Genomic DNA, 8,789 nt, shown 5'->3' on the forward strand with positions numbered 1-8,789 from the left:
TTCATCCTCTTCCTTTTTTTGGCAATATTAAATACAAATCAGAAGAATGATTTACATTATATATTCATTTTCTCACAAAGAATAGTTTTTAAATGGTTAAAGGACATTTATTAAATTTTCTAGAAATAAAAATGCTTATCTTCTTTAATCATATTACTATTATATCATCAGATCATGAAACGGTTTTTATTTTAAAATATAAACACCCTTTGTTTTTTCTAAATTTTATTATCCACTATAAAATGGCAAATAGTTTCCAGAAAAAAAGAAAGTAACAAAGCAAGGGGGGGCTGGTTTAATAATTATGTCTGAGGTTATGAAAACAAGGTACTATAAATATACCATACTAATTAATGCAAGATGTTAATAACAGGGGGAACTAAGCAAAGAGCACATAGTGTAAGGGTTTATGGACACTCTGTACTTACCACTCAATTTTTCTGTAAGCCTCAAATGGCTCAAAAAGTAATCTTTTAATTTTCTAAATGTATTAGTAGATATTTCTGACATAGTTATTACAAAAACAAAAAATCTGTAGCAAGGAAATAATAACTGGTTGGCATCTTCAAAAACTGGCAAGTTTTTTTGGAGGAAAATAAAACTTTTGCACCCTAAGTAGATTACTTCCCAAACTCTAAAAATGTCATCGTACAGAAATGCACTTCAGAAACGTTCTTTTGAGTTCCAACTAAAAGTGAGTCTTAAATATACTCTTACTGCTGCCTCATACATGTGAGCAATGCATAGTAAAGAACTTAATCAGAGTTATATTTATTTTGTATACTTGTAATTTTACTTCAGTGCTACATGTCAATTTCAAGATGCTGCATGTCGATCACATGACATTACAATAAGGTTTCTACTGTATAAACTATATGATTATTTTAAAAATGGAAGCCCCCTAAAGCATTCTATCAGAGTATCATAGTCATTTTGAAACCTTATGAAGGAAGAACCAAGGAAGACAAAAATCGACCTTACAGTTGAATATGGATACAAAATTCCTAAGTAAAACATTAGCACACAGGTAGTTTATCTTAGCAATGAAAACATGGTTTCAACTAATGCAATATACCGCATTATCAGATCAAAAGAAGAAAAACATTATAATCTGGTAATGATACAAAACAGAAGACGAAATCCAAAACAACATAGGATGATTGCTACCACTGCTATTATACAGCATTGTTATGATTGTGCCAGCCAATGCACTAAAAGAAGAAAAATAAGATATGTCAACACTTAAAAGGCATAATTTAAACCATTATTATTCACACACAAAATAATGCTAACAGAATGTTCAAAAGGTAAAGTTAAAAAATTAAAATTTATAAATGTCTTACACACACGCGTGCACACATACACAGACTTGTAATGGCACAACCAACCGCAATGGGAACTTTGTAAAATTCTATTCTCAGTAACAAAATAATTAAAGCATTAAAAAAAAATAACCAGTTGAGGAAAGCTACCATATTCTTCTATGAGAAGATTCAATATTATAAAGCTGGCACCAGTTACTCTATGCCCTTGTATAATGTCCTCCCCTTGACTGTGGACTGGACCTCATTATTCATTCTAATGATCATGATGGGCTGCCACTTCTGAGATTAGATTAGAAACGACTGGCTTCTATTTTGCTCATTCTCACTCTCAGCATGGCTGGTTCTGGGGGGAACTCAGCAGTCATGTTGTAAACTAACTTACAGAGAAGCCCATGTGGCAAGAAACCAAGGGCAGCTTTTGGCCAAGAGCAAAGAGAAAATAAGGTCCTCAGTCCAACAGTCCATGAGGAACTGAATCCTGACACCAGCCCAGAAGCTGATCTGACCCCAGTCTAGCCTTGAGAAGACTGCAGCCACAGCTGGCACCTTAAATGCAAGTTTGTAAAACACCTTGAGGCAGAGACATCCAGAAAAGCCACGCCAGCACTCCTGACCCACAGAAACTCTGAGAAAATATTTCTTTTGATTTAATACAGTTAGTATAGTTGTTTTAAGTTGCTAAATTTTGAAGTAATTTATTATATAGCACCAGATAACTAATATAGATTTCAATATAAATAGAGTAAAACTGTTGATGGAATTTAGAAAAACTAATGAGAAATTACCTCTAGAAAATGTTAAAGAATTATCATGATAACTCTGGTAAGAAGGGCACTGGGGAAAGATTGCTTTCCTACCATATATTTTAAAAGTACAACTTTAAAAACAAGATACCTCTTGGTTGAGGAAAAGACAAGGATGGAATGAAAAAACAAAAGCTACATATGTGTGGAAAATGGAAGCATTTAAAATCAGGAGAAATGATAGATAATTCAAACAATATCTGCAGGACAAATGAATTTCCTCTAAGAAAAAAAAAAAGGTGACTAAAAAACCCAACATCATTATGTATACCAAAAAGTAATTCAAGGGAGACTGAAGTGCTAAAACATATAAAAGGAAACCATAAAACTTTTTAAATGGTGAAGTTCTTTCTAAATAAGACCAAGAGTTAAAAGACATAAAGGAAAAATTGACATATTTAATGACATACAAATTTAAACCTCCTTTGAGATTAAAGTTACTATTAACAAGCTTAAAACAGGAGGACCAAACTGAGACAAAATATTTGAAAAATATTAGACAAACTATAAATTTATTCCACAAAAGAATAAGAAAGATAACTCCAGAGAATATTGTAAAAAGCAGTACATATGCAGATCTTCCTCGACTTACAATGGGGTTACCTCCAGATAAAGCCATCCTAAATTGAAACTATCCTAAATTGAAAATTCATTTAATTCACCTATTCTACCTAACATCATAGCTTAGTCTCATCTACCCTAAGTGTGCTCAGAACACATCTTAGCCTAGAGCTGGACAAAATCATCTAACACAAAGCCTATTTTATAATAAAGTGTTGCATATCTCAAGTAATTTATTGGATACTATACTGAAAGTGAAAAATGGACTGGCTGTATGGGTACCGAAGGGGTGTAAGCGTATGGGTTTTTCACCCTCCTGCTCCAGGGGCTGATTGGGTGCTGCAGCTGACTGCCACCTCCCAGCACCATGGGACAGTATCACAGCATCATGCTGCTTATCACTAGTCTGGGAAAAGATCAAATTTCAAAAAGTAAAGATGGTCTCTAATGAATGTGTATTGCTTTTGCACCATCACAAAGCTGAAAAATAGTCAGTTGAAACATCATAAACTCAGGGGCCATCTGTACATATTATATGTATGTATGTACATGTACATATACGTAGATTGTGTATTTGTGTAAACAGTTGACCCTTGCTGTTCACAATTCCCTATTTGAGAATCTCCTGCTCCCTGAAGTTTATTTGGAACCTCAATATCAAACTTCAGGGGCGCCTGGGTGGCGCAGTCGGTTAGGCGTCCGACTTCAGCCAGGTCACGATCTCGCGGTCCGTGAGTTCGAGCCCCGCGTCAGGCTCTGGGCTGATGGCTCAGAGCCTGGAGCCTGTTTCCGATTCTGTGTCTCCCTCTCTCTCTGCCCCTCCCCCGTTCATGCTCTGTCTCTCTCTGTCCCAAAAATAAATAAACGTTGAAAAAAAAATTAAAAAAAAAAATATCAAACTTCAGTAGGCTTTCACAGTCATTAGTGGACACACATATAGCCGTGAAAAAATTTGAGTCTCCCTGTATGCACGTTCCCAGCTCAGGTCAAACAAGGCAATGTTCTGCTTTCTTTTTGCACTCTCGGACAACAATGACCAGAGGATGGAGATAGCAGTGGGCAATGCAGTGGAATCCAGGAAGCTCTGGCTCTGGGACCAGTTGACCAGGATTTGAAACCCAGCTCTGGTACCTGTTAGTGCAGCAGCCCCTGGCAAGCCACATAACACTTTTGAACCTCATTTTCTCTTTCATAAAAATAAAGAGAAAAAAACCTATCATGGTAACTGAGTTGTTTCTTTGAATTTAAGATTAAGATTATAATCTATGAGATTATATAAATATCTCTTTGTGTTTGTGTGTGTGTGTGTGTGTGTGTGTGTGTGTGTGTGTGTGTTTCCACTAAGAACAATGGCTCAGTATTCGCTAATTCAGTGTTTGCAGGGACTTTATAGAACATAACTACCAGGAATAACAAGAATCAGCTGTGCATGTATGTGTGTATATATAATAAACATATAAAAATATTCAACCTCACCAGTAATAACAGAACTGCATGCTAAAATTATACAGAGTTTTACTAGCAGATTAACAAAAAATAATGGTCAGTAATATAATGTTTTGATGAGGATCTGGAAGAAGTAGTACTTTTACTAACTCTTGCAGAGAGGGATACAAACTAACACAAACTTCTCAGAGATAATTTGAAAAATATCTGGCAATTAGGAAAACCCATCAATTACTTCAAAATCTATCTCACAGACATAAGGATTAATTTAGGCTATAAATAAAAATTAAGATCATCCACATGACTATCAGTAGGAAAATGTTTTAAAATACTGAGTCCCAGCAGCATCTGGGAGGCTCGGTCAGTTAAGCAAAAGACTCAGGTCAGGTTCTCAGGGTTGATTTTATCTCAGGTCATGTTTGCAGAGTTCCATGAGATCTAGCCTCACCATTAGCATGAGCCTGCTTGACATTCTCTCTCCCTCTTCCTCTGTCACTCCCCCACTTGCACATGCACACACAAACACGCACGCTCTCTCTCAAAATAAGCAAATTAATTTAAAAAACAATAATAAAATAAAATAAGATACTTAGTCCCATCCACATTCAAAAATAGTATGAAAAAGTAAGGGGGGAAATACAAATAAACTGATGTACTGATGCCCATTTTATTTCAAGTGAAAAAACTTGTTTTCAATTTTACGTAGATTATATATATGCACACACATATGTAATGTGTACTTCTTTCAGGTACATGTGTACACACATACATTTAACATGCAAATATAGATAAAAATATATTTATATAAATATATACAGAAAGACGTGAAAGGATGCCCTCCAAATTGTTTCCAGTAATTACAGACAGGAGGATAGTGGAATCTTACTGCATGAGGGTAGGCAATGATGTCAAGGTTTTATTGTTGCTTCTGTGGCTGTTTTTCACTTAATACTATTATCCTTGGATATTTTTATTTCTTTAAAAAGAGCATGCATCCTTGTATTATTTTTAGAATTTAAATTTTATTTGTTACCATTCAAAAATTTCACCCAATTAAACATATCACAATTTTTAGTTTTACTTATAATTCTTAGCCTAGATTTGTAAAAAAACTTTTTCTATCAATATCCCCACTGCTTACGTTGTATAAAATTGCCTGGCTACATTTCAGTGGAAGTGAATTAGTTCCCTTGTCTCTATAAGGAAAACACTATAAAGACAGTACAAAATCAACTATGTACTAACCTGTCCAAAATTTTCTAAACAGTCATAATATATTTCTCTCATAAATACTAAAGAATCTTCTTTGATTTGTTCAGAAATTTTTAGGCATTTGGCAACTCTGTTCAAATTTAAGCAAAGCTTACAAAACTGATATGGTTTACTCAGAGGGTATAAATTATATCATTAGAAACAGCACTGGCTTTATTTTTCCCTATGAAACATCATATCATACATGGCAACAGAAAATATGTTATTTTCCAACCCCCAAAGTAACTATTATGTGTGTCTACAAGATCATTTAATTTATTTTTAATGATTCGAATCTTTTCTTAGGGTCAAAGTCATCTTTTATATCAACTTGCTTTTACAAATTAATGTTTTGAAGGAAACAGTAAAAGTCAAGTTGCTTGGGAGTACATTAAATTATATGCTAGTTAATAGTGTTAGAGAGATGGCTTAAAAATAAATTGCCCATAATACCTTTTAATAAAAGCACTAAATGCACTTTTTTTATTCTATGTTAAAAGCAGATGCCTATTTGGCACTGTTTGGAATCCCATTTGCCATGTATATTTTGATTAATATTATGCTGGGTAATCTGCTCTATGTGGTCTAGGTTCAGTAACCTCACTGTAAAATAATGAGCCTTCAAGAATAAAAAATATGCTCACTATAAAGTTGCATATTCTGAGAAGCAGTGAACGTATTCAAATGAAATGAAAAAATGAGGTTTTCACCCAGTAAATTTGCTCGAAGTGAAACTTACATTTCTCAATTTGTATTTAGCTGTCAGTCTGTGCACTAAAAACTGGACGAGCTATCAACCTTTTGCATATGTTTTCTATAAATACCTTTTCTTCTCTGATTCGATTGCCATAGGACTCTGCAGAAGCAGTGGTCTTAAGGGAGCTTACAGCAACTGGGATGCAGCCAATGGCAGTGAGTTCCCACACTAAGTGGCATCTTCAGAAAAGGACCAGCACTCATATTTTATGCAATATGTAACATGATTTACCCAGGGTTGTCAGAAGAGATGAATTTCAGCCAATGCAAGGTAATGAATAGTAATATATGCTGCATATATTTGACTTATAACCCTTGGCATTTCGAAACAAAATTCTTTTGAAGAATTCATTTTATACGTCATAAACTTTTCTACTGTTTTTCCTGTTTGGGCTGTCTTTGTCATCAGACTTCTCAGGAAAGTATTATTCAAAATTGTAAATGAAGCAATATTTTTTGAGAATACTCACCTAAGACTTCCTTTCCAGGCAACACTTGAAATAGGAAAGTTAGAGTGTAAAAAATGGTGGGTTTCATTAAGTCAGAAACTAGAGAAGAGAAAAAATCCAATGGGTCGTTGTTTGTCCATGATAATAAGAAATTTGTTAATAAAGTTTAATGCTCTTTTCTCTCATGAAACAGGATCTTTTAGAAACATAGAAAAATAATTTTGCTATGTTTAATTTTACATATCTGGAATGAAATTAAAAGGCTCAGCTAGCATACAGATATATTTTTTTTGTTCAAGGCATAACACTATCCATTAAATATAAACATAGCTACTTCCCAGGTTACCTTCTTTTGCTCTAATAAACACTATGTTTTAATGGTCATTGTTAAAGAACCTAAGGAACTTTGCTGTTGTCCCTCAGATGCTTGTTATGCGATAATTTGGGTAATCCCATATAGTTTTGTATTTTAGTTTACATTTCCTTCTTTGTTTTTCTCCCAACACATAAACACACAAATATTTTTAAGAGATTCTCACATAATATGTTGATGACAAGTAACTAATTAATGTTTAGCATCATATTATAATCATACATAAAACACCTATTTTCAAATCTTCCATCCACATTTTCATGTGTATATTTTCAAATAATATCCATAGAGAGATTTCAACATTTGGTTATGTTCACAAAACACAACGGAACTGAAGGAATGCCCCATCCACGCACATACATACATTATTTTGCTAAATACACATACACTTTCCATGCAATATGGACACTGCCCCTGAAACTGTGCCTGCTTTCTCCCCAGTGATTCCATTCTGAAGTTTCTCCTGGCATATCCTTTGGAGTTCACAAACGAAACTTGAAGCTGGCCCCTGTAACAAGGCCCCAGAGACTTTGCATTTGCAGTAGCTCCTTACATCTCAATAATAGAAAACAAGACTTGGGAATAGATATATCTTCTCAATCTTATGAGGAGTGTGAAGGCTACTACTTGAATTATTCATTGAAGAGGGAATAGGAAGATTATGTGACCACAGCCCACCTTTGCAACTGAACGTTTTAACATCATTATAAAAAAACATGTATTACACATTTGTTATGGTGCTGAGCCAGGCACTGTGTACATGGAATTTATGAGAATTACCCTCCATAAATATTCAGTTAAGACATAACCGAATATCTGTAAGACAGATAATGAACATCTACTTATGTAAATTATATAAATATCTCCATAAATATGCTAACCAGAGGTGAAAATGTATACACTGTATTCAATTAAACAAGGGATTTGGTTTTTGTTTATTTTTTTAAATCGCCTTTTCTAGACCTGAAAATAACAGAAGGAAGATTTTAATAGAGGAGTCAGAGCAAAATAATAAACTTCCATATTCTCCAACCTTAATCAGTTTCCAGGCCCACAAGTTTTATACATGATGAGTATAAATCATTCCTAATTCCACCATTGTTAACATGAAAATGTTTTGACATAGGTCACCAAGCCGACTTTGTAAGCTTCCCTGCCAGAAGATAAATTCAAAAGGAAAATGATGAAGACTGTCCCTGTGTTGACACTCAGGTTGGCTAATGGTTTTGTTCCTCCTATTTAGCTAAGTCATGAAATGCTATTCTTAGAAGGACAGTACAATCCCTCCAGCATATATATTCAAAGATCATTTTCATAATTTAATAAGGCATTTATTTAAACCCTGGTTATTAAGCCAGACTGTTTTTTTTTTTTTTATTCACTTACTTTATGTTGGTCACTGCTCTGGGCACCAGAGAAACTGAGATGATCAAGACACAGCCTCAGCTTTCAATGGGCTTCTAATCTACTAATCAGAGCACAGTAATCAGCTACATAAGTGGATAATTATAATAAAATACTCTGCATGCTGTGTTGAGAGAATTCAGAGAACCATCCAACCCAGACTAAAGATTTCCAGATTGTATCCCACAGGACAATCACAAGCTACAGAGATAGAAAAAAAAAAAAAAAAAAAAGGCGGACTATAAGGGAATGGTGGGGAGTTGTGGGGATAAGAGGAGCATCAGACAGTGAGAACCTTGTGAAAAGTCTAAGGCACAAGGGAATTGGGTCTCTTCTAAGAACTGCATGTAGGGGAGGTTAAGGGAATGGGAAAATATGGTTGACAAGACACCTGTCATGACAAGCCTTGTATCTAAAGCAA

This window comes from Puma concolor, chromosome A1, assembly GCF_028749965.1.
Source record: "Puma concolor isolate L17-30 chromosome A1, mPumCon1.1.hap2, whole genome shotgun sequence".
NCBI lineage: Eukaryota > Metazoa > Chordata > Mammalia > Carnivora > Felidae > Puma > Puma concolor.